This window comes from Kogia breviceps, chromosome 6 (assembly GCF_026419965.1).
Source record: "Kogia breviceps isolate mKogBre1 chromosome 6, mKogBre1 haplotype 1, whole genome shotgun sequence".
Classification (NCBI taxonomy): Eukaryota; Metazoa; Chordata; class Mammalia; order Artiodactyla; family Physeteridae; genus Kogia; species Kogia breviceps.
This window is the reverse complement of record NC_081315.1, coordinates 62,865,045-62,886,046: the sequence shown is the minus strand read 5'-3', so window position 1 is coordinate 62,886,046 and position 21,002 is coordinate 62,865,045. Positions and strand designations below refer to the sequence as shown.

The 21,002-nt window shown below is 37.4% G+C and overlaps 1 protein-coding gene across 1 annotated transcript in view; it reads left to right on the top strand.

The window, feature by feature from the left end:
• The first annotated feature begins 16,881 nt into the window (after positions 1-16,881).
• The window catches only part of LOC131758918 (leucine-rich repeat-containing protein 40-like), a 44,599-nt gene continuing 40,478 nt past the window's right edge, over positions 16,882-21,002 (top strand). Inside the window, 1 exon segment of the mRNA XM_059067532.2 lies at positions 16,882-16,949. The gene's annotated coding sequence lies outside the window, so the exon portion shown is untranslated.

The following is a 21,002-nucleotide window of genomic DNA, read 5'->3' as shown; positions in this document are numbered from 1 at the left end:
TGGTGCTCTATATTATAATAGAAGGGAACCCAAGTTAGAGGTTTGTGGGGGAAAAAAATGTAATTATTTCCAACCCAAGTTCACAATGCCTTGGTGAAGAACCCCTTCTCTTTGGGTAGGGGGACAAACGGGCTGTAAAGCAGTCACTACAAACCCAGTCACCCAGGCCTCCTCATAGGCGGCAGAGAGATCCATAAGGCAATTACTGTGTGACAATTGAGCCCAGATTCATCACTTCACCTCTTTATGCATCCTTCTTCTGTGTCAGTGAATGAGATATGCTGGCTCCATCTTTACCCAAAGGTTAAATGTAGTGATCTATGTCAAATAAAATATGTCACATGCCTGCAGGTCCTTAGAAGCGAAGTCAATATTTAGTAGGTGTAATTTCATCTAGACAAATGTAGGGAAAATTAAATGGGAGAGATTAGTTTTCATTATTCATGATTCTGTCTTTACCCAGCTTTTTTTCTTGATGCCCTTCTTAATAAATATTGCCTCGTGATGATCATTTCCAGCATCATTTTTCCAGGATCATAATGAAAACAAACTGGTTAGTCTCATTTCGTCCTTTGGTAAAATGTGGTTTGTTATCATATTATTATTATTAATGATTAAAAAATTTCTTTGTTAGTTGAAAGATACTGAAAAAAAACCCCCAAAAAAGCCAAAATAAGGAAAAATCACCTTCAATTGCTCAACTATTTTGGGGAGCTACATAAAAAAAGAAAGGAAAGTTATCGTGTTCTCTGAACCCCTACTCCACAAGATAAACAGTTAATAGTGTGGGTTAAAAAAATTTTTTTTTCAACTTTTCTAGCCTGGTATCTGTGTGTGTGCATACTTGTTTTCCTGTGTATGTGTGCATATGTGTGTGCATATGTGTTTGTGTGTGTGTGTGTGTGTGTGTGTATATATTTTACTTATCATTGTAATCAACTGTGGTAACTCTCATTCTTTCTATCTGGGATGCTTTTCTATACCCTTTCTTTGGCAAGACCAGTTTTTTTAGAGATGGCACTTCTTCTATTCCATGTGGTCCTTGGGCTTGGTCACAGAGCGCTGCTCACCGCTGATACAGGGGTGAAAATTGAGACCTGAACCTGGCTGGCTGTAGGGATTGATTAGTCAGGAGCAGGCATTTGTAGGATATTATCTAAGTTGATTCACTCGACAACTTTCCAACACCTGCTTCTGTTGCTCTCCTTTGCTATTAAGTTTGGAATGCTAAAATTTCCCAGATACCTTTGCAGTGGCTGTGAGCGCATGACACCATTCAGTCAGTAAAAAGGAAACAAGAAGCCTGCATATGGTTTGGGGGAAGCCTTTGTTTCCCTGTTGCAGATGCTCCTTCTTTCTTCTCAGCCTGTCCCCAGAGATGCGTTAGCTTGAACAACAGTTGCCACCTTGGGACCACAAGGAAGGTGGAGAGAACTGCATGGCTGTGAACAGAGGCCAGCAACTGCCTACTCTGGGGACTTATCGTGCTCTGGGGGAAAAACCCCAAACTCTTATATGTTGAAACTAATATTAATTGGGTTTTCTGTCACTTGCCTCTAAATGCAAACCTTGACTAATTCAACCTGTGTCTCAAGCTCGAGCTATCAGTTCCCCCTCCGATTTTTCTTTGGGAGGTGAAGGGGATGACAGCCTCTTTCTCTGGGGTTGCTTGGTTGGATGGATGGGAGTCCGGGCTTCCAAGGGGCCGCTTCAGCTGCCCTGGGGAAAGGGTTTATTTGAAGAACAAAACTAAAAAGTGACAGCCCAGGAGAGTAAGACAGGCTTGATGCATCCTTTGAGTTCCTGGTTGCAGCCTTGTGTAAAGCCAGGAGCTCCAGATTTATAACATTTCCTTCTTTGCCCTGCGTGACTTTTAGCTATGTTTCTCTCACTTAGGATCAACAGACTTCTGACTAATTGGGTCTATAAGTGCCTCATTCTCTTACACTCACATATATGCCTCCATTCCAGAGTTGCCCAGGGTTAGTTTAATATGTGTTTTCCAAGATACTTATATGTATATTTGTGAGATACACACATACAATGCATATTTACACATAGGTAGTTTATATTTAAACATAAATGGCATTCTACTTTATGTATTTTTATGCATCTTAACAACACATTTTGAATATCTCTATTTTAGCACGTATAGATCTACCTAATTCTTTTTAACTGATGCTTAATATTTCATGGAATCATTTAACCAAAAATTTGTTTAATCATTTCTTTTGATGGACATTGAGATTATTTTCCTATTTCTCTGACTATAGACGTAATACTGCAGTGAACTTTCTTGCAAGAAATCCTTTCACAAAAGTGCAAGTTTTTTCTAGGATGCATTTTTACAGGTGCATCAAAGGATTTTTTTGCAGGGTATCAAAGTGTTTGTATGTTTTTATATCTTAATGGATTCTGGGCAATTTATTTGCACAAAAATTATATTAATTTTTACTCCCACTTATCCCCATATACAATAGTTGATTTAAAAAATGTTGTCACACCAATAGTCAAAAAAGCATCACATTGTTTTGGTTACGTTTTCCTGGCTACTGATGAAGTTGAGCTTATTTTAAAATATTTACTGACCATTTATAGTTATTTTGTGAACTGCTTTTTCACATTCTTTGCCCTTTTTTTTTTCTATGAGTTTGTTTGCCTTTCTCTTTATTACTTTGTAGGAGTTCTTTGTGTATTAAGAATGTATTAATTTTTTAATGTCTATGAGCATTGCAAATAATTTCTTCTAGGTATTTTTTGGGGGGTGTATTTTATTTTCATTTCATACTTTGGAAAAATTAGGCCTAACATGGGTTTTCATAGTTTTATAGTTTTGAGCAATTTATTACACTAGCACCAGTGCAGATGCTCCACTTGTGTATTTTGTATCAATAAGCATTAATTGATTATTTACTATGTTCAAGAGTAGTTTCTGATTAGCATTAAAATTTAAGTTTATTGTTATTATGGTAAAATGTACATAACATAAAATTTACCATTTTAACCATTTTTAAGTGTACAATTCAGTGGCATTAAGTACATTTACAATGCTGTGCACAGATCATTACCATCCATCTCCAGGACTTTTTCATCATCTCAAACTGATATTCTGTATCTTTTAACAGTGATTCCCCATGTTCCTCTTCCCCCAGCCCATGGCAACCTCCATTCTACTTCTGTCTCTATGATTTTGACTCTTCTGGGTACCTTATGTAAGTGGGATCATACAATATTTTTTTTGTGTGTGTGACTGGCTCATTTTACTTAGCATTATGTCTTTAAGGTTCATTTGTGTTGTAGCATATGTCATAATTTCCTTCCTTTTCAAGGCTGAATAATATTCTGTAGTTTTACCACGAAAACAAAAAGGTAGCTATGTGAGTGATGGATGTGTTAACTAACTTGATTGAAGTAATCATTTCACAATGTATATACATAAATCAAATCATCACATTGTACACTTTATTTTAAAAATTTATTTATTTGCTGCATTGGGTCTTTGTTGCTGCGTGCCTGCTTTCTCTAGTTGTGGCAAACGGGAGCTACTCCTCGTTGAGGTGCGCCTGCTTCTCTTTGCGGTGGCGTCTCTTGCTGCGGATCTCGGGCTGTAGGTGCGCGGGCTCCAGTAGTTGTGGCTCGTGGGCTCTAGAGTGCAGGCTCAGTAGTCGTGGCACATGGGCTTAGTTGCTCTGAAGAATGTGGGATCTTCCCGGACCAGAGCTTGAACCCACGTCGCCTGCGTTGGCAGGCAGATTCTTAACCACTGCGCCACCAGGGAAGTCCCTGTACACTTTAAATATATACAGTTTTATTTGTCAATTATACCTCAATAAACCTGGAAGGAGAGAAAGCACTGCTTAAAGATACATGCGTAAGGGCTTCCCTGGTGGCGCAGTGGTTGAGAGTCCGCCTGCCGATGCAGGGGATACGGATTCGTGCCCCGGTCTGGGAAGATCCCACATGCCGCGGAGCTGCTGGGCCCGTGAGCCATGGCCACTGAACCTGCGTGTCTGGAGCCTGTGCTTCGCAACGAGAGAGGCCACAGCAGTGAGAGGCCCGTGTACTGCAAAAAAAAAAAAAAAAAAAAAAAAAAGATACATGCGTAAAAAATATTTCATTGTATGTATAAACTGTATTTTGTTTATCCATTCATCTCCTGATGGACAGTTTTCCCTTTTGGCTACTGTGAGTAATGCTGCAGTGAACAGTTGTTTGAGTCCCTGCCTCCATTTCTTTTGGGTATATACCTAGAAGATATATTGCTGGATCATATGGCAATTTTAGTTTTAATTTTTTAAGGGACCACCATACTGCTTCCACAGCAGCTACACCATTTTACATTCCTACCAGCAAAGCACAAGAGTCCTAATTTCTCCACATCCTCATTAACACTTGTTATTATTATTATTTTTAATAATAGCCATCCTAATGGGTGTGAAGTATCTTAATCAGCATTTCTACATACAAGGTGTAGTGATCAGTTATGAAGTAAATTATGAGTAATTTTTTAAAAACTCAAAGGTACTAAAGTTTGTAAATGGTTTACTTTAAAAAAATAGAGTAGATTTAACATAATTTCTGTAATAATATCAGCTTCATCAATTTGCATTCTAGTATGCTTTCCTGAGTGGAAAAGTAAATGGTAGAAGTCTATTTCGTGTGCCAGGAATGAAGTATAACCTATACATTCAGTAATCTGAGCATGTCCATTTCATGTGCATGTGAATATTTTGCTAGATGTCAGTGAAGCAGATGAATAAAACAAGGTCCTTTGTCGTCTATTGCATGTTTACAGACATGGGGGAAAATGTTTTATTAATGCTGTTAATGGAATTTGATGTAATAAAATGGCTATTTCCAAGATATAGCAAGACATTTATATTGGACGTAAGTCTTTATACCCCTTCTCAGGGTCCTTGAGTCACCTCTTTCTTATGAAGGAGCCACCTTCTTTCTGATAATGTCAGCTCTGCTGGTTCCCTTCCTTTCTGGAGTCTGAGTTGAGGCCCTGGATCTGTCTGGCATTCACAGCTCAAATGCTGAGCCCCACCTGCATGAAATTAGCCCTGTACTTCTGCACTTGGGCACTCAGGGCATGGGATCCAGCCTCCTGAGTGGGTACTGAGGGGCTGGATGGTGGACTCTGAGAGACCTTGATCAAGGAGCATTGAAGATAGTAGCGAACTGAGCAAATAAGCTCTCCTTTTTCCCTGCCTTGACTGCTCCAGGGTGCTTACTTCTTGTAATCAATTACTGAGAAACTCCAAGTACTAAGTGAACACTTGGCTGAGTGACCCATTGTGTCTCTGCAGATTGTTGTGAGGGGGTCGTTGGCTTGCACCTTTCAAGTACAGTACCAGCACTTTAATCCTTACTGAAAGTTATGCTTCCTGGAGGATTTGGGCTAAGACATCACTCAATGTGTATTTTGTGCTGAATTGTTCTGAACAGCAGACTTTATGACTATGGATGATTATAAGACTTAGTGAATTCTGTTATTTCCAAAAATGTATTTTCTAAAAGCAGCTCAAGCTAAGGTCCCATTTCTCCTTGGTATTAAGCTGTGATTATTGAAGTTTACTGAAAAATTCATATTAAAAATATAAGGTCATCACTCCTTTCATCATATATGATTATCTTTTCCTGATCATACATGTAATACATGTTCATTGCAGATATATCAGAAAATAAAATAAACAAGAGAAAAGAGAGTCAGTAATCCCAATGCCGAGACCACAGTTGGTTGATACCTTCCCAGGCTTTTTTCTATATATGTGTGTGTGCATGTAAGCATGTACATATATCTTTTTACAAAAAACGGGACCAAATAATCCATTCTCTTTTGAAACCAGCATTTTGTATTCAATATTTCCATGCCATTAGTTCTACAACATCATTTTTTTTTTTGCCTGGCTGCATAAAAGTTCATTGTTGTTATAGTGTGCTCTAATATTATTTTAGGTAGGCTGTTGTGAGAATCAGAATATTTAATGTAGAATAATATACTTAAAAGTTCTTAGTAAACCACTATACTAAAGTAAATTGTAATAATTATTCTTTGTTGCTGAACTAGAAATTTGAAAACCTTTTGTTTGTGGTTATGTTTTTCTGCCTAATCTATCATTTTAGTCTTTTTTTCTGAGTCACCAATTCAGAAGAGGTTAAAATAGTACTAAATGAGTTAGGGAAACTTCCTGCTCCAGGACATGGGATTTGAATTCTGTTGCCCTGAAGAAAACTCAAGAAGGGTATTATGTGAGTATAAGTCATCTTGTATCTTTGGAGGGCTGGTGAAGCTGATTCAAAAATGACTCACTCAGTATAATTCTTTATGCATGCTCATCATTTTACATTCCTAATAAAAAATGCGTGACCACTACATGCTATTAGTAGGCAGATGCTCAGTGTAATTTCAGACATATCAACCCTTTCTGACACCACCTAATGATTTTTGCTGTGCAAAGAATAATGTCACCTGGAGGGGCTGTAATAACGAGCAATTTCTTTATCAATAATAGATAGAACTAGTCAGTGCCAAGGTCCAAATTGTTGGGTAAATTGGTCCCAAGTCCCTAGTGGTCTCTGGTGTTTCTCCATGATTTTCTAAGAATAGTTTCACTTACTGGATGCATGGAAAGCTGGGCAGGTAATTTATGAATATCTCCTAAGGGATACCCTTTACCTGGTAGCAAATGCCTGGGTTTGGATAGGAATTGGTAGAACGTTGGGACCTGTGTGTTGAAGTAATCTTTAGTTAAAGAAGTTGTTAAACATTTGCATCTTTCTATTACTCAGAAGGAAGCTAAGGCACACACACAAGCCAAATAATACAGGAAGGTATTTTGATTGGCAGCTGAAGACGAGGTTTATTTTGCTCAAGTTTTGACGATGGTGTTCAAGATACTCAAGGTATTTTCCAACCTTGAAGATCCTTTGGGGGTTTTACCTGAGTCAGAAAAACCTCAGTAAAAGGAACAAAGCATTTTCCTCAAGAGTAAAATCTTCTGAATTTGTCCCAGAAAAATATGGATTGGACTTTAGCAGAGCATTCCTTTTTCAGGCAGGGTTAATAAGGATTAATGTTTTATTTATAATATTAGCTAGAGAAAATGCAGAGATTTCTGTTGCTTCAGAAATCTGCCTGAAGAATTAAACAGAGCGGATGCTTCCCTTTTCTGGGAAGGACACTATTCATTGTTGTAGCCCAAGGAGGCTTAGGAACACCTCTGGGGTGCTTTGGGCCTACCTCACTTTCTAGGCTGCTCAAGAAATGGTCTCATTTCTATACCTTCCCCCACCCCACCCTAATTAGATTACATGCTGGAGAAATATGTGTTTAACTGCAATTAAATATCTAGAATTTTATTGTTAAAAAACATATAATAGTCCCCAGTCAACTTGCAGTGTAGGAATAAAGCAAGGGAATCATGAAACTGACAAAAATTTTTCAAGTATTCTTAGTAGTCCTGATGAGAGTTTTGGATTCCATTCCTATTGCCTGTCAAAACACAAATCTACCTCCAGTGGTGCTTAGCATAATGTTTGCTTTTCTTATTTATCAATTAAGCACTTTTATATTTAACTTATTAGAAGATTTTTTTTGAAGCGGGGTGGTAGCTATTTATTTATTGATGGTTAAAATGTTGAACTTGACTCTAGATCTGCTTTGTCCCAGAAAATAGATTCTAACTATGACTTGTGTCTATTCTTTGATGATATTTGACATAGTTTTCATTAGCAAAGCTGCCCTTTGCTCAATTCCAGTAACTGTTTCTAAGTGATTTCTTTATACTCCTTTTCTTCTATGAATCTTGGAGAATGCTCTGTCCCTACTGTGAGATGTCACTCAGCCATTAGGATGTGTCATTGAGGAGACAGTTTTAGGAGAGTTCAAGAGGGGATTCAAAGGGAGGAGGGTCCATGCTGACACAATGTCAACTCTGTCACCATTGTCTCTTACATTTCATCCAGTGAACTCCCCATATTATTTCCAGAGACTTCACCATCCTTCTCTGTTCCCACCTTGGCATTTATATATTTGTTACCTGGCTACCTTTTTTGCTCCAACTGTGGACAGGTAATAACTCCAACAAGAATCTACTCTTCAGGATATACAAAGGAAAGACATTCTTCCCCCAGTTTTTTTCCCCTCAAGGAGATAAAGATAAGAATGATTTGTCATAGCACAAAATTGTAAATAATTTTAATATCCATTATTGGGGGACGATTAAATAAACCAATTTATCCATACACTGAAATACTGTGTATGAATTTTTTTAGAAAAAAATGGAGTAAATCTACATATACAAACATGATCATCTACAATTTTTGTTGAGTAAAAATATCAGGTTTCAGAATGTGACTTGAAAGATGATAATATTTATGTAGAAATAACATCATCATATTATTGGATTCATTTTCTTTACAATGTATTTTTTAATGTTGGGAATAATTTGATATTTTGCTTAATTTTTGCATGTGTATTCTTAAATCAATTTGGTCTTGTATCAGTTAGCCTTTGCTGTGTAACAAAGAACTCCAAAACAACTCCAAAATCATAGTAGCTTAAAACAGTGGTTTGGTTGACTGGATGGTTCTCATTCTACCCCCAATGTGGACATTCTGCCTTCATTTTGTTATTGGTCAAGGAGCTCTAATATGGACTCAAGAAAGATGCTGATGGGAAAAGTATTCCCATACTTTAGAGCTGTTCTTCTTCAGTGATGTATCTATGCTCTATTTAATTATGGTTAGTATCAGGCCAGGCACATATTAGTTGCTTAAAAATATTTGTTAAATGGTTAAAAATAATATTTAACTTTTGTGGGGTGCCTACTGTATGCTGGGTACTATTTTAAGTGCTTTCTATGTATTAACTCATTTAATTTAACAAATAAATGAATGCTATGAAAGATAACAGAAGAAAATGCTTCTGAATTGGCAGACATTAATTTCGTCCATATTTTATTGAAATTTCTGAACATGTTCAAACTCACTTTTGAGGTTAGTAGGAAATATTTACTAAATGCAGCTACTCAGCATTATAAAAATTTTACTCTCAATTTCTGTGCTTGCAGCAGGTGTTTAAATAATCTCAGGGATCTGAAGAATCAGAAAATAAATTTCCATCTCTCTTTTCTCATGTTTGTTAGAGTGGTTGGATTTTTGAAAGTTTGGAAGTTGTTATTATAGACCAAAATTATTAATCTTATTAGTATTTTCTTATATATGTTTGAGAATAGATATTAGAGTTTTACACCACAAAAACTTGTATAATTATAAACTCTGACTGGATTGTTTTGTACCTCTTTTGCAGGGAGAAAATAACTGCCCTGAATATTATAAAAATGACTCATGTGCATTAATAAACAATATGGCATCTTATGCATCTTATACATCTTTGTCCTAGTTCAGGGCCTTTAACTTAGGATCTCAGTAAGTGATTGTTGAATTCAATAATTTGGAAAGCAGGCAAAAAATCATTCATATTCTCATCAATAAACACATCCACGGTTAGCATTTATGGGTATTTTATTCTGGATCTTTTTTTCCCAAAGGATAATGAGAATGTTTCCACACGTTATTATTATAATCTTTGTAACCATCATTTCAACATTTCTTTCAAAATGGAAATATCGTCCTATCTTTTTTTCTTGTTATAACAGGAAAGAAATAACAAATTCAAACCTTTAGAAATGCATCAAGTGCAAAATGAAAATTCTTTATAACTTCACTTCCATGAGAGAAAGTGTTTAACAGTTTTATCCATCATTTGAAATACCTACTTATGATTCCATTCAGTGGGTTTACTTACCTAAGTAGTTTACTTAGGTTTTTCATTACTATTGGATATTTAAGATTTTTCTTCCAATTTTTGCTATTAAAAATGATACTCTAATGAATATCTTTGCACATAAAGCTTTTCCTATATTTATTTCTTTAAGATAAAATTTTCAAAATGGAATTATTGGGTCAAAAGCTATGAATGAACTAAAAGACCTTTGAAAAATATTTCCAAATTGCTTTCAAAATGGTTGTGCCAATTTAAATTTTCAACAATGTTAAAAGGTTGAAACCTGGCATAAAAGTAACAGGTTCACAGCATGGGGTCTGTATAGAATATTATCATTCAACAAAGCACTTCCTGATTTCATAAGGAAAATAGCACTTTCCTGTGGTTTTACTTTGTATTTCTTTAATTTCTATTGGAACATTTCTCCATGTTTGTTTACTTGTTGTATTTTCTTTTGTGGATTGTGTATTTATATTATTAAGTTATCCGAGTTGTGAGTTTCTCTTTATTGTATATACGAACACTATAAGTTGTAACAAGAAAAATAATTTGTCTACCATGTAAGTTCTCAGTTGCTTTTTAATTTTGATTTTTTTTTAACTTGGAGAAGTTTCCAAGTTTTAGGTAGTAAGGCTATTCATCTTTTGTTTCTTCTATTGCTTTTTTAAAAAAGTGTTTTATTTTTTATCTTTTTATTTTATTATTTTTGGCTGCGTTGGGTCTTTGTTGCTGCGTGCGGGCTTTCTCTAGTTGAAGCCACCCATTGCGGTGGCTTCTCTTGTTGCGGAACACGGGCTCTAGGCATGCGGCTTCAGTAGTTGCAGCATGTGGGCTCAGTAGTTGTGGCACGTGGGCCCTAGAGCATGCGGGCTTCAGTAGCTGTGGTGCGTGGGTTCAGTAGTTGTGGCTCACAGGCTCTAGAGCACAGGCTCAGTAGCTGTGGCACATGGGCTTAGTTGCTCCACGGCATGTGGGATCTTCCTGGACCAGGGATTGAACCCATATACCCTGCATTGGCAGGCAGGTTCTTAACCACTGCTCCACCAGGGAAGTCCTTCTTCTATTGCTTTTGAACTTAGGAATTCCTTCTCCCTCTAGAGGTTTTATAGTTTTTGTATGCTCTGAATGTAACTGCTTACGTCCTTGATCCATCTGGATTTTAGTTATGACAAGAAAGGCAACTCTCTATTGGTTTGTTTTGAAATTTTCATCTCATTTTCTCAACATCATTTATTAAATAATTCTTCCCCTCTCTACTGGTTTATGATGACTCCAATATCATTAAAAAATTTTTAGGTACCAACAGTTGGTACCAAAACTAGACAGGGTCTAATTCTGAGTTATTTATGTAAATCTAGGCATGTGTGCCTTTTGTTTATTTACTTATGTATTACATGATTTTAACTACCTGATTTTATAGTTGACTCAGGACATATTTATTGAGACTTCATATGTATCAAGCTCAGTAACTTAGTAAAAACATATCTTTTGTACATTTAAAAAAGAATACTTATTTATTTATTTGGCTGCACTGGGTCTTCATTGCTGCATGCAGGATCTTTAGTTGTGGCCTGCGATGTTTTAGTTGTGGCATGTAGGATCTGATTTCCTGACCAGGGATTGAACCTGGGCCCCCTGCATTGGCAGCGTGGAGTCTTAGCCACTGGGCCACCAGGGAAGACCCTCTTTTACACATTTTTATTTGATATTCTTACCTGCTTACTCTTTAGGATGAATTTTAGAATATTTAAAGTCTCCTCCACAATTCTTTTGGAATTTTAAATGCAAATATAGACTTTGGAAGTTTTGATATTTTTACAATAATTTTACCATTCTTGTTACTTAAATCTTATTCTATAAATATTTATCATTTTTCATAATATGCATATTTCTCATGGAAATTTTCCCTTTAAGTTTTTGTTATTTCTCTAGTAAATAAAATATATTTTAAAATTATACTATCTAACTGGACTACTGTATGGGAATACTATTGACTTAAAGAAATATTTATATCTGGCTACTTTTCTAAACTCTTCTTAGTTCTACTAGATTTTAGAATTCTCCATTTGAATATTATCTTCAAATAATGACAATTTTATCATTTCCTTTGCAGCGTTCATAACTTTTATTTTTTCATATAAACAGTATGAAATATAGGTAGTAGAAAGTATCATTGTTTTGTGCTTAATTTTAATGTTATACCTGTAGAATTTCTTTATTGACTGTGAGGCTGGTTGTTGGTTTGATATTAAAAATAGCTTCTATTTATTGGGTGCAAATCATGTACCTGGCACTGTGTTATGGGTACATGAGGTTAATAGTGGTGTTACTTGACCCTGGGTCTGTTTAATTTCAGAGTTTTTGCTCTTCTTTGTCCTATTTTAAAGCTATTAACAAAATCAGGAATGGAGGTTAATTTCATCAAATACCTTTTTGGCATGTGGGGGATTTTATTTACTGATGTAATGATGTTATGAATGCATATTTGATCCTTTGTATAAATTGATATCCATCCTTATTCAAAAAAGGATTTCAGTAACTTCCAAGTGTTAAGATTGCAGGATAAAAAAATAGATGAAAAGTTGGGGCAAATGATTAAATAGAGAATTATCTTATGGATTTTCTTGTTTGGCTTTTTATTATAGCATATTTTATTACTAAATTTCTCACCACTGGGCCATTCTTACTTTCCCTGTTTAATTCTATTTGGTTACCTTAGATGATATTTTGTTGAATTATATCTGCTAATGTTTTATTTATAATTTCACTCATATTCTTAGGTGAAAAATTTCTAAAGTCTCCTCTCTTCTTCCCTCCCTTTCCTTTCCTCTTTTCCTTAAAAATTTTTTTTGTACTATCTTCATGAGGTTTTGGTATTAGGGCTATAGTTGCTTTTCTAGGACTAATAAGGTTGTTTTCCATTTCCTCTTTATGTTCTACAGCTGGGTCCATTCATTTAATATATTATTATTATTTAATTAATTAATTAATCAATTTTTGGCTGCTTTGGGTCTTTGTTGCTGCATGTAGGCTTCCTGTAGTTGTGGTGAGCGGGCACTACTCTTCATTGTGCTGCGCAGGCTTCTCATATTGCGGTGGCTTCTCTTGTTGCAGAGCATGGGCTCTAGGCATGTGGGCTTCAGTAGTTGTGGCACACGGGCTCAGTAGTTGTGGCTCACGGGCTCTAGAGCGCAGGCTCAGTAGTTGTGGCGCGTGGGCTTAGTTGCTCTGAGGCATGTGGGATCTTCCCGGACCAGGGGTCAAACCTGTGTCCCCTGCATTGGTAGGCAGAGTGTTAACCACTGCGCCACCAGGGAAGTCCCCCATTTATTTAATATAACACTCTGTTCCTAAAACTTTGAGAGACTTCACTTGTAAAAGAATGTGAGCTAGGAATACAAACATTCCTGTAAATAAGACAAGAAAAAGTGTGGGAAGATAGTATACGTATTTTTATTCCTTGCAAATGTCTGAAATTCTTTATAATTTCCCCTCTCAAATAAGAATAATAACAAGGACCTCTGTACTTTCGTGATTAATCCATATTTTAAACTGGAATTTTCATGCTGCAATAATTACATTTGCTGCCCCATCAGTTTAGACTTGATGGTCTCTTGACATTAGTGGTCCCTGAAAAGCTTCTTGATGGTTTATTATTATGTTTCTGTTATGCCCAGGCAACAAACCCACTTTTTTTCTTCTTTGTTGTCATCTATTTAAGATCATTTCATTGTAATGACTCTCGGGGCTTTCCCAGAGGGCACAATGTCTTTCTCCTTTGAGTGACAGTATGGTGCAGTCCTGAGAGCTTGGGCTACTTTGGAGCAACCACACTGCTTATTAACGGTTGCCTGTTCTAAGTCTCATTTTTTTCATCTGTAAAATGGGATCAGTAATAAAACTTAAGCCATTGGTTTTATGAGAAAATGCTTTTAAAATGCTGAGCATAGATTCTGGCACACTGTAAACAATAATGGTGGCTCTTCTTCTTTTTTTTTTTTTTTGTGGTACGCAGGCCTCTCACTGTTGTGGCCTCTCCCATCGCGGAGCACAGGCTCCGGACGCGCAGGTTCAGCGGCCATGGCTCACGGGCCCAGCCGCTCCGCGGCATGTGGTATCTTCCCGGATCGGAGCACGAACCCGCGTCCCCTGCATCGGCAGGCGTGCGGCTCTTCTTGATGCTTCATATTCATTGCCTCTTTTTTATTACACCAGCAATGTCAAAATGTATTCAGATATTTTAAAAAGGTTAACAGTTTCGGGCTTCCCTGGTGGCGCAGTGGTTGAGAGTCCGCCTGCCAATGCAGGGGACGCGGGTTCGTGCTTCCGTCCGGGAAAATACCACATGTCGCGGAGCGGCTGCGCCCGTGAGCCGTGGCCGCTGAGCCTGCGCGTCCGGAGCCTGTGCTCCGCAACGGGAGAGAAAAATTAACTTTATTGAAGTATGTATAACTTACTGTTTTGCTGAAAGCCTGCTTTTGGTTTTAAGGTTCGTTGGATTCCCTGGCAAAATAATCACTCGTTTCACACGAGTGAAGCTTTAATCACTTCTTTAATGAAAAGTGATTTAACTTAATTTTAATAAACAATCATTAGAAGGAAAGGAATAAGAATATTAGAGAGACGTAACAGGGTATACGTCACCGAATTGGGCCGACACCTATTTCAGATCCAAACAGCAGCTGGGAAGTCCTGAGTGACAGCAGCCTGGAGCCCCAATTGGGAAGGGTCCTGGGCGGTACGTCTACCCCACGGGTGAGACTTCAGGTTGGAGCTCTGGGGGCTTCCATTTATAATTCCAGGCCGCACACTGATATCATCAGTTTGCATGCAGAAATGCACTCTGGATTTACTTTAACAATGCTGTTGCTTTCACCATGTGGATCACAAGATTTTCCAGACCCTGGGGGACTGGCCAGGTCCCCAGGGCTCAAGGTATTCCAAGACCCACTCCCTTTCTTATAGTAAGTGCCGCTTGACTTGCTAGCAGCAATTGTTAGGTGTGCAAGCAGGCACGCAGTCCAGGCAGGGTCACAGGTCGGTCAGAGGCCTGTTTCTGCCTCTGGAGCCTGAGCAAAACTACTTTATTGATTTTCCCAATATTTACATACAATAAAATGCTTCCATAAGTTTTGACAAATGCATACACAATCAAATACAGTACATTTCCATCTGCCCAAATGGATTCTATGTGTTCCTTCCCAATCAATCCCCATCTCCCAACTCTAGTCCTAGGCAACCACTGATCTGCTTTCTATTATTATAAATTTGTCTTTCATAGAGTTTCACGAGAATGGAACTATGCAGTAGGCACTCTTTTGCATTCTGTTTTTTTTTCCCACTCAGCATGATGATTTACAGGTTCAACTACATTGTTGCCTGAAGCAGTTTTTTTTTTTAATTACAACTAGGTGTTTTCAGTTTTTGGCTATTATGAATAAAGCTGCTATAAACATCCATGTAACAATTTATTTTTAAAGAATTCTTTTTCATGTAGACTGTTTTTAAAGTCTTTATTGAATTTGTTACAATATTGCTTATGTTTTTGTTTTTGTTTTTTCTTTTGGCAGTGAGGCATGTGGGATCTTAGCTCCCAGACCAGAGATTGAACCCCTCACTCCTTGCATTGGAAGGTGAAGTCTTAACCACTGGACCGCCAGGGAAGTCCCTCATATAACAAGTTTTTAAAAAGTACATGTTTTGAAGAGATATTTGGGGGGAGGAATATTCCTGAGTCACATGGTAAATGCATGTTAAACTTTCTAGAAAGCTGTCAGATAGTTTGTCAAAGTGGTTATATTGTTTTACATTTTCGCCAGCAATGTCTGAGAGTTCCAGTTGATCCACATCCTTACTAATATTTGATATTGTCAGTCTTTTAAAGTTTAGCCATTTGAGGAAGGAAGTAGTGGTATCTCACTGTGGTTTTAGTTGCATTTTCTTCACGAATGAAGATGTGGAGCATCTTAACATATGCTCTTTGGCATTCCATACATCACCTTTTGTGAAATTTCTGTTCAGATATTTTGCCCATTTTTACTGGATTATTTGTCTTCTTTTTACTGAGTTATGAAGAGTTCTTATAAATTCTGGATACAAGTTTTTTGTGTCAGATAGATATATGTACTTTGAATATTTTCTTCTAGAAGTTTTATAGTTTGGTTTTTATGTTTAGGCTTATGATTGTTTTCAAATTAATTTTTGTGAATAGTGAGGTAAGAATCAATGTCCATTTTTTCCCTGTGTAGATACACAATAGTTTTATTACCATTTTTTATTGAACATATAGACTGACCATATATGAATGGGTATCTTTTATATTCTATTCCATTGATCTATATGTCTTTTTTTTGTGTGTGTGTGCCCAAACCACTCCATTTTGATTACAATAACATTATATTGTCTTTAAACAAGGTAGTGTGGGTTCTTTGTTTTTCTTTTTCAAAATTGTTTTGGTTAGTGTAGATTCTTTGCATTCCATATACACTTTAGAATCAGCCTGTCAATTTCTACAGTAAAGTCTGCTGGGATTTTGATCAATATTATGAAGAATCTATAGACTAATTTGTTGAGAATTAACATCTTATCGTGTTGAGTTTTCTGACCATGATATAGGTTATATGTCTCCATTTATTTCGGTATTTATTTTATTTCAGCAATGTTTTGTTGTTTTCAGTGTAAAAGTTTGCACACATTAAAAAATTGTCCAAAGTGTTTAATAGTTTTTGATCCTATTATAAATGACATTGTTTTTTAACTTCAATTTCTAATTGCTTATTTCTACAATTTAGGAATACAGTTGATTTTTGAGTATTGCCCTTGCATGCTTCTACCTTCCTATTACACTTATCCTTTCTAGTAGTTTTTGTCTAGATTCCTCAGGTTTTTCTATGTACGTGAGCATGTCATGTCCGCTAATAAAGACAATTTTATTTCTTTTTTCCAATTTGTATGTCTTTTATTTCCTTTTTTTAAAAAAAATATTTATTTATTTTTAGGTTGTGCTGGATCTTAGTTGCGGCATGCGGGATCTATCTGAGGCCCTCTGCATTCGGAGTGTGGAGTCTTACCCACTGGACCACCAGGGAAGTCCTGTTATTTCCTTTTTTACCTGTTACATTGGCTAGGACTTCCAGCAAAATGTCGAATAAGAGTGGTGAGAGATGGAATTCTTGTTTCTAACTTTAGGGAAAAAGTATTCAGTCTTTCACCATTGTGTGTTATAACTGTAGGTCTTTGATGTATCAGTTGAAGAAGTTCTGTTCTATTCCTAGTTTGCTGAGAGTTTTAAACATGAATGGATTTTGATTTTTGTCAAATGTTTTTTCTGCATTTTCTGAGACAGTCATTGCATTTATCCCTTTTCTGTTAATATCGTGAATTACATTGGTTTTCTAATGTTAAACCTTTCATTTCTGGGACAAACTCCATTTGATCATGGAATTTTACTCTTTTTACATATTGTCCAATATAATTTTGCCTGAGATGCCAATTATTTCATAAGGTTGGGGTGCAGATCACATAGGATTTCAAGTAGCGTTGATGCTGTTTAAAGAGATAGTAAGATGCAAGGTATAAGGTTGAACAGATGTTTCTATAAAACTGAGAGTAAGATTGTAGCCATCAGGAACAATGGATGTGTTTTATTGCCATAGTATTAACTGACACCAAATCAAAGCTTTCTGTTTTACAGAAGTTTTTAGAAATGTGGGAAACTTCGTGGTGAATATAATTTCATAAGACTTTTTCTTCCTTATTTTCTTGTTGAAGTTGTCAGTTTATATTCCTGCTAGTGAGCTGTAGAAAGCTTTGCAAATGGACTTCAGTTATTCTACCTGACTTGAGAGCTGACAAATGCATAACCTAGATATTTTACCTAGGCACTGCAATCCAATATCAAGGCCTTTCTTACCAATAGAATTTAAGTAGTGCAAACAACAAATAAGGGGCATGGGGGAATGGAAATGTGCAGAGCAAAGTCCTTAGGAATAAATCAGTTTTGAGTGGTGATCCAAGGGTTATACTTGTGATGCTTTTGAGGATTACTCTGCATTGCATTATCTGAGGCTATAACTGTAAAATGGTCTTTAAGATTGCCATTAAATTTGTCACAGTGGAATCCCTCTCTGGTAAAAGATAAAGTTCTAAACAGAGCCTCCAGGGCAAATGGGTTGGGAGCACCTAAAATATATACAAGAAAAAAAATCCCTTAAATTTACACTGAAGCGTGTGCACCCTTTTTTTGTGACTGTCATTGTCTTTTCCTAAGGACCTCCAGATTCTTCTAGTGCCCCATGCTGTGTCCACTTACAGAAAGGGATTGCCATTCCAAATATTAATCCAGAAGGCATCTCGCAGTAAAAAATCAACATGAATACCTTTATGTAGGAGACTCAGGAGTTCTACTCTGGTTTGAAGACTTCTTGAAAGCAAACTCTGCACACCACTCTGTGAATGGTACATTGTAGGGCTCAGGAAATGTTTGCTAATTTGATCAGAAGTTGTGATGTCAGAAATACCTGTATCTGTAACTATAGATATAGTCCAGTTTCTGGGTTATAGATTTTTAATAGCTGAGGAACATTAACTCTTTATCGACAGAAGAATATTAGATGAATGAGGACAAGAGGGGTTTGATGCCACATGTTTAACCTGGAAGAGAGGCCCAATCATTGGTGTTTTACAAGCCCTCCAGGTGAATCTGATGCATGGTAAGGTTGGGAACACTGTTCTAGGGCATGGGTTCTCAACCATGGCTGTAAAGGACAGGCTCATCTGAGGAGCTTCTAAAAACGTACTGATGGCTGGGCCCTACCCTACATCAGTTAAGTCAGAATTTCTGAGAATTGGGGCCAAGGCATTGATGTTTGTTAAATATTCCTCAAGTGAGTTTAATATTCAATCAGGGATGAGAACTACTGACCTAGGGCACTGGATTTGTTTTGTTGTTTGTTTTTGGTGTTTGATTTTTGCTATTCTATTGAAGAAAAAACTTACGTACAAAGAAGTAGATAAGTTACAAATGTGTATCTTGATAAATTTTTTAAAAAATAAATTTATTTATTTATTTTTGGCTGCGTTGGGTCTTCGTTGCTGCGTGCGGGCTTTCTCTAGTTGCGGCGAGTGGGGGCTACTCTTTGTTGCGGTGCATGTGCTTCTCATTGCGGTGGCTTCTTTTGTTGTGGAGCACGGGCTCTAGGCATGCGGGCTTCTGTAATTGTGGCACAGGGCTCAGTAGTTGTGGCTCACGGGCTCTAGAGCACAGGGTCAGTAGTTGTGGCACACGGGCTTAGTTGCTCCATGGTATGTGGAATTTTCCTGGACCAGGGATCGAACCTGTGTCTCCTGCATTGGCAGGTGGATTCTCTACCATTGCGCCACCAGGGAAGTCCCGGGAGTATGAATTCTCAACAAATTCTACATTTATTCTTTGCACTAAAATTTGAGAACTGTGAATACAGTCGTTGCCAACACCTGTTGAGAATCTTCTATGTGCCCAAACTATTCTAAGTGTTCTTCATATATCTAACTCATTAAATCCTTACATCAGCACTCTGAGGTAGATCCTAACATCATTCTAATTTTTCAGAGAATGTGAGGTTCCCTCAGTTAAGTGACTTGCCCAAGGTTATACATCTGGTGAGAACCAGACTCACTACACTCAGTAGTGAGTGTACTGAGTCTGCATGCGTTACCACTACCTTACTCTGTTTTGAGTAGGGAAACTAGGTGAAAAATGCAGATACATCAGAATAACACTATCCCAACTCTAATCTTTTTCTATAAATTGATATGGAATTAGGGAACATTCCAATTTTTTTTGAGGACCACCCTTGTTTACTCACATTTCTTTTGGTGTTCTTTCATTTTTCATATGTTGTTTAAGATTCCCATGTGAAGAAGTCATTTGAGAAAATAATAAAATTATTGTTAAAGTTTTAGTGACTTAATTTACTACCCCTCTAAATGGTTTCTTAAAAACTGAATCTAGGGCTTCCCTGGTGGCGCAGTGGTTGAGAATCCGCCTGCCGATGCAGGGGACACAGGTTCGTGCCCCGGTCCGGGAAGATACCACATGCCGCGGAGCGGCTGGGCCCGTGAGCCATGGCCGCTGAGCCTGCGCGTCCGGAGCCTGTGCTCTGCAACGGCAGAGGCCACAGCAGTGAGAGGCCCGCGTACCGCAAAACAAACAAACAAACCGAAAAAACTGAATCTACTCAGTGCAAAAAAATGAAGTTTGAATGCAGGAATTTTAGGCAATAGTAGATGGATAATTTCAGGTGGAAATGGGTATGTTTTGGGGCTTGGGGTCACATTAGGATTCGCACAGCCTGTTTCTTATAGGTGAGTGATTGTGCCATGTAGCTCCTGGTCTGTTCTGTGAAAATGTCTGTTAGGTAGGAACTGCAGACTCATTCATGCAGATGCAACTCAGTTTCATCTTTTTAGAACAGGGGATGGCAAATTCTAGACCCTGGGGCCAGATCCAGTCTTTGAGCTATGAATGGTTTTTATGTTTTTAAATGCAAAATTTAAAAAGACTGTTACCCTTTTTACTAGAACAATTGTCTAAGAATTAAGGACATTGCTTCTTGGTTCATAAAGCCTAAAAATGTTTGCCATCTGGACCTGTATAGCAAGTTTACTCATACCTGATTTGGAAGATAATTCTGACATTTCAACTTTCACCAAAGAAAAGTACTGCACTCATATTTGTTTATAACGTATAAACTTAATTGAATTAGATGTGTTTGTTGGAGGGATATCATTGTGTTTGGGGTGTGTGTGTGTGTGTGTGTGTGTGTGTGCTTGTAAGCCAAAGGTCTGGGATCCCCTGCTTAGTGGTGTTTGAGTGTAACCCAATGTGTCAGCCCCATAGAGCTGATGGTGTCCTGCTTGTTGAGTGGCCACCAGCCTACTTGAGTTTAGCTGCCCTCAGGAGGTTAGGAGTTAGGTTAACCTCTTCCCGTGCACATCTATATTTTCAAAGGCCTTCTTATTTCCTTCCTAAGAAAGCAGTAAGCATTTGATAACTGTTCTTATGGAGTACAGCCTAAGATTTGATTATAATCTCTCAGACAAGCTTGGAGTTTGTTGGGAGAAGTGAACTTTCCCATTCTGTTTTCCTAAACTCCCCACATTACTGATGGCCTGCCCAGTGTCAGACATTGGTCTCTAAGTGTGTGGCATTATTTCATTTAATCCTCCC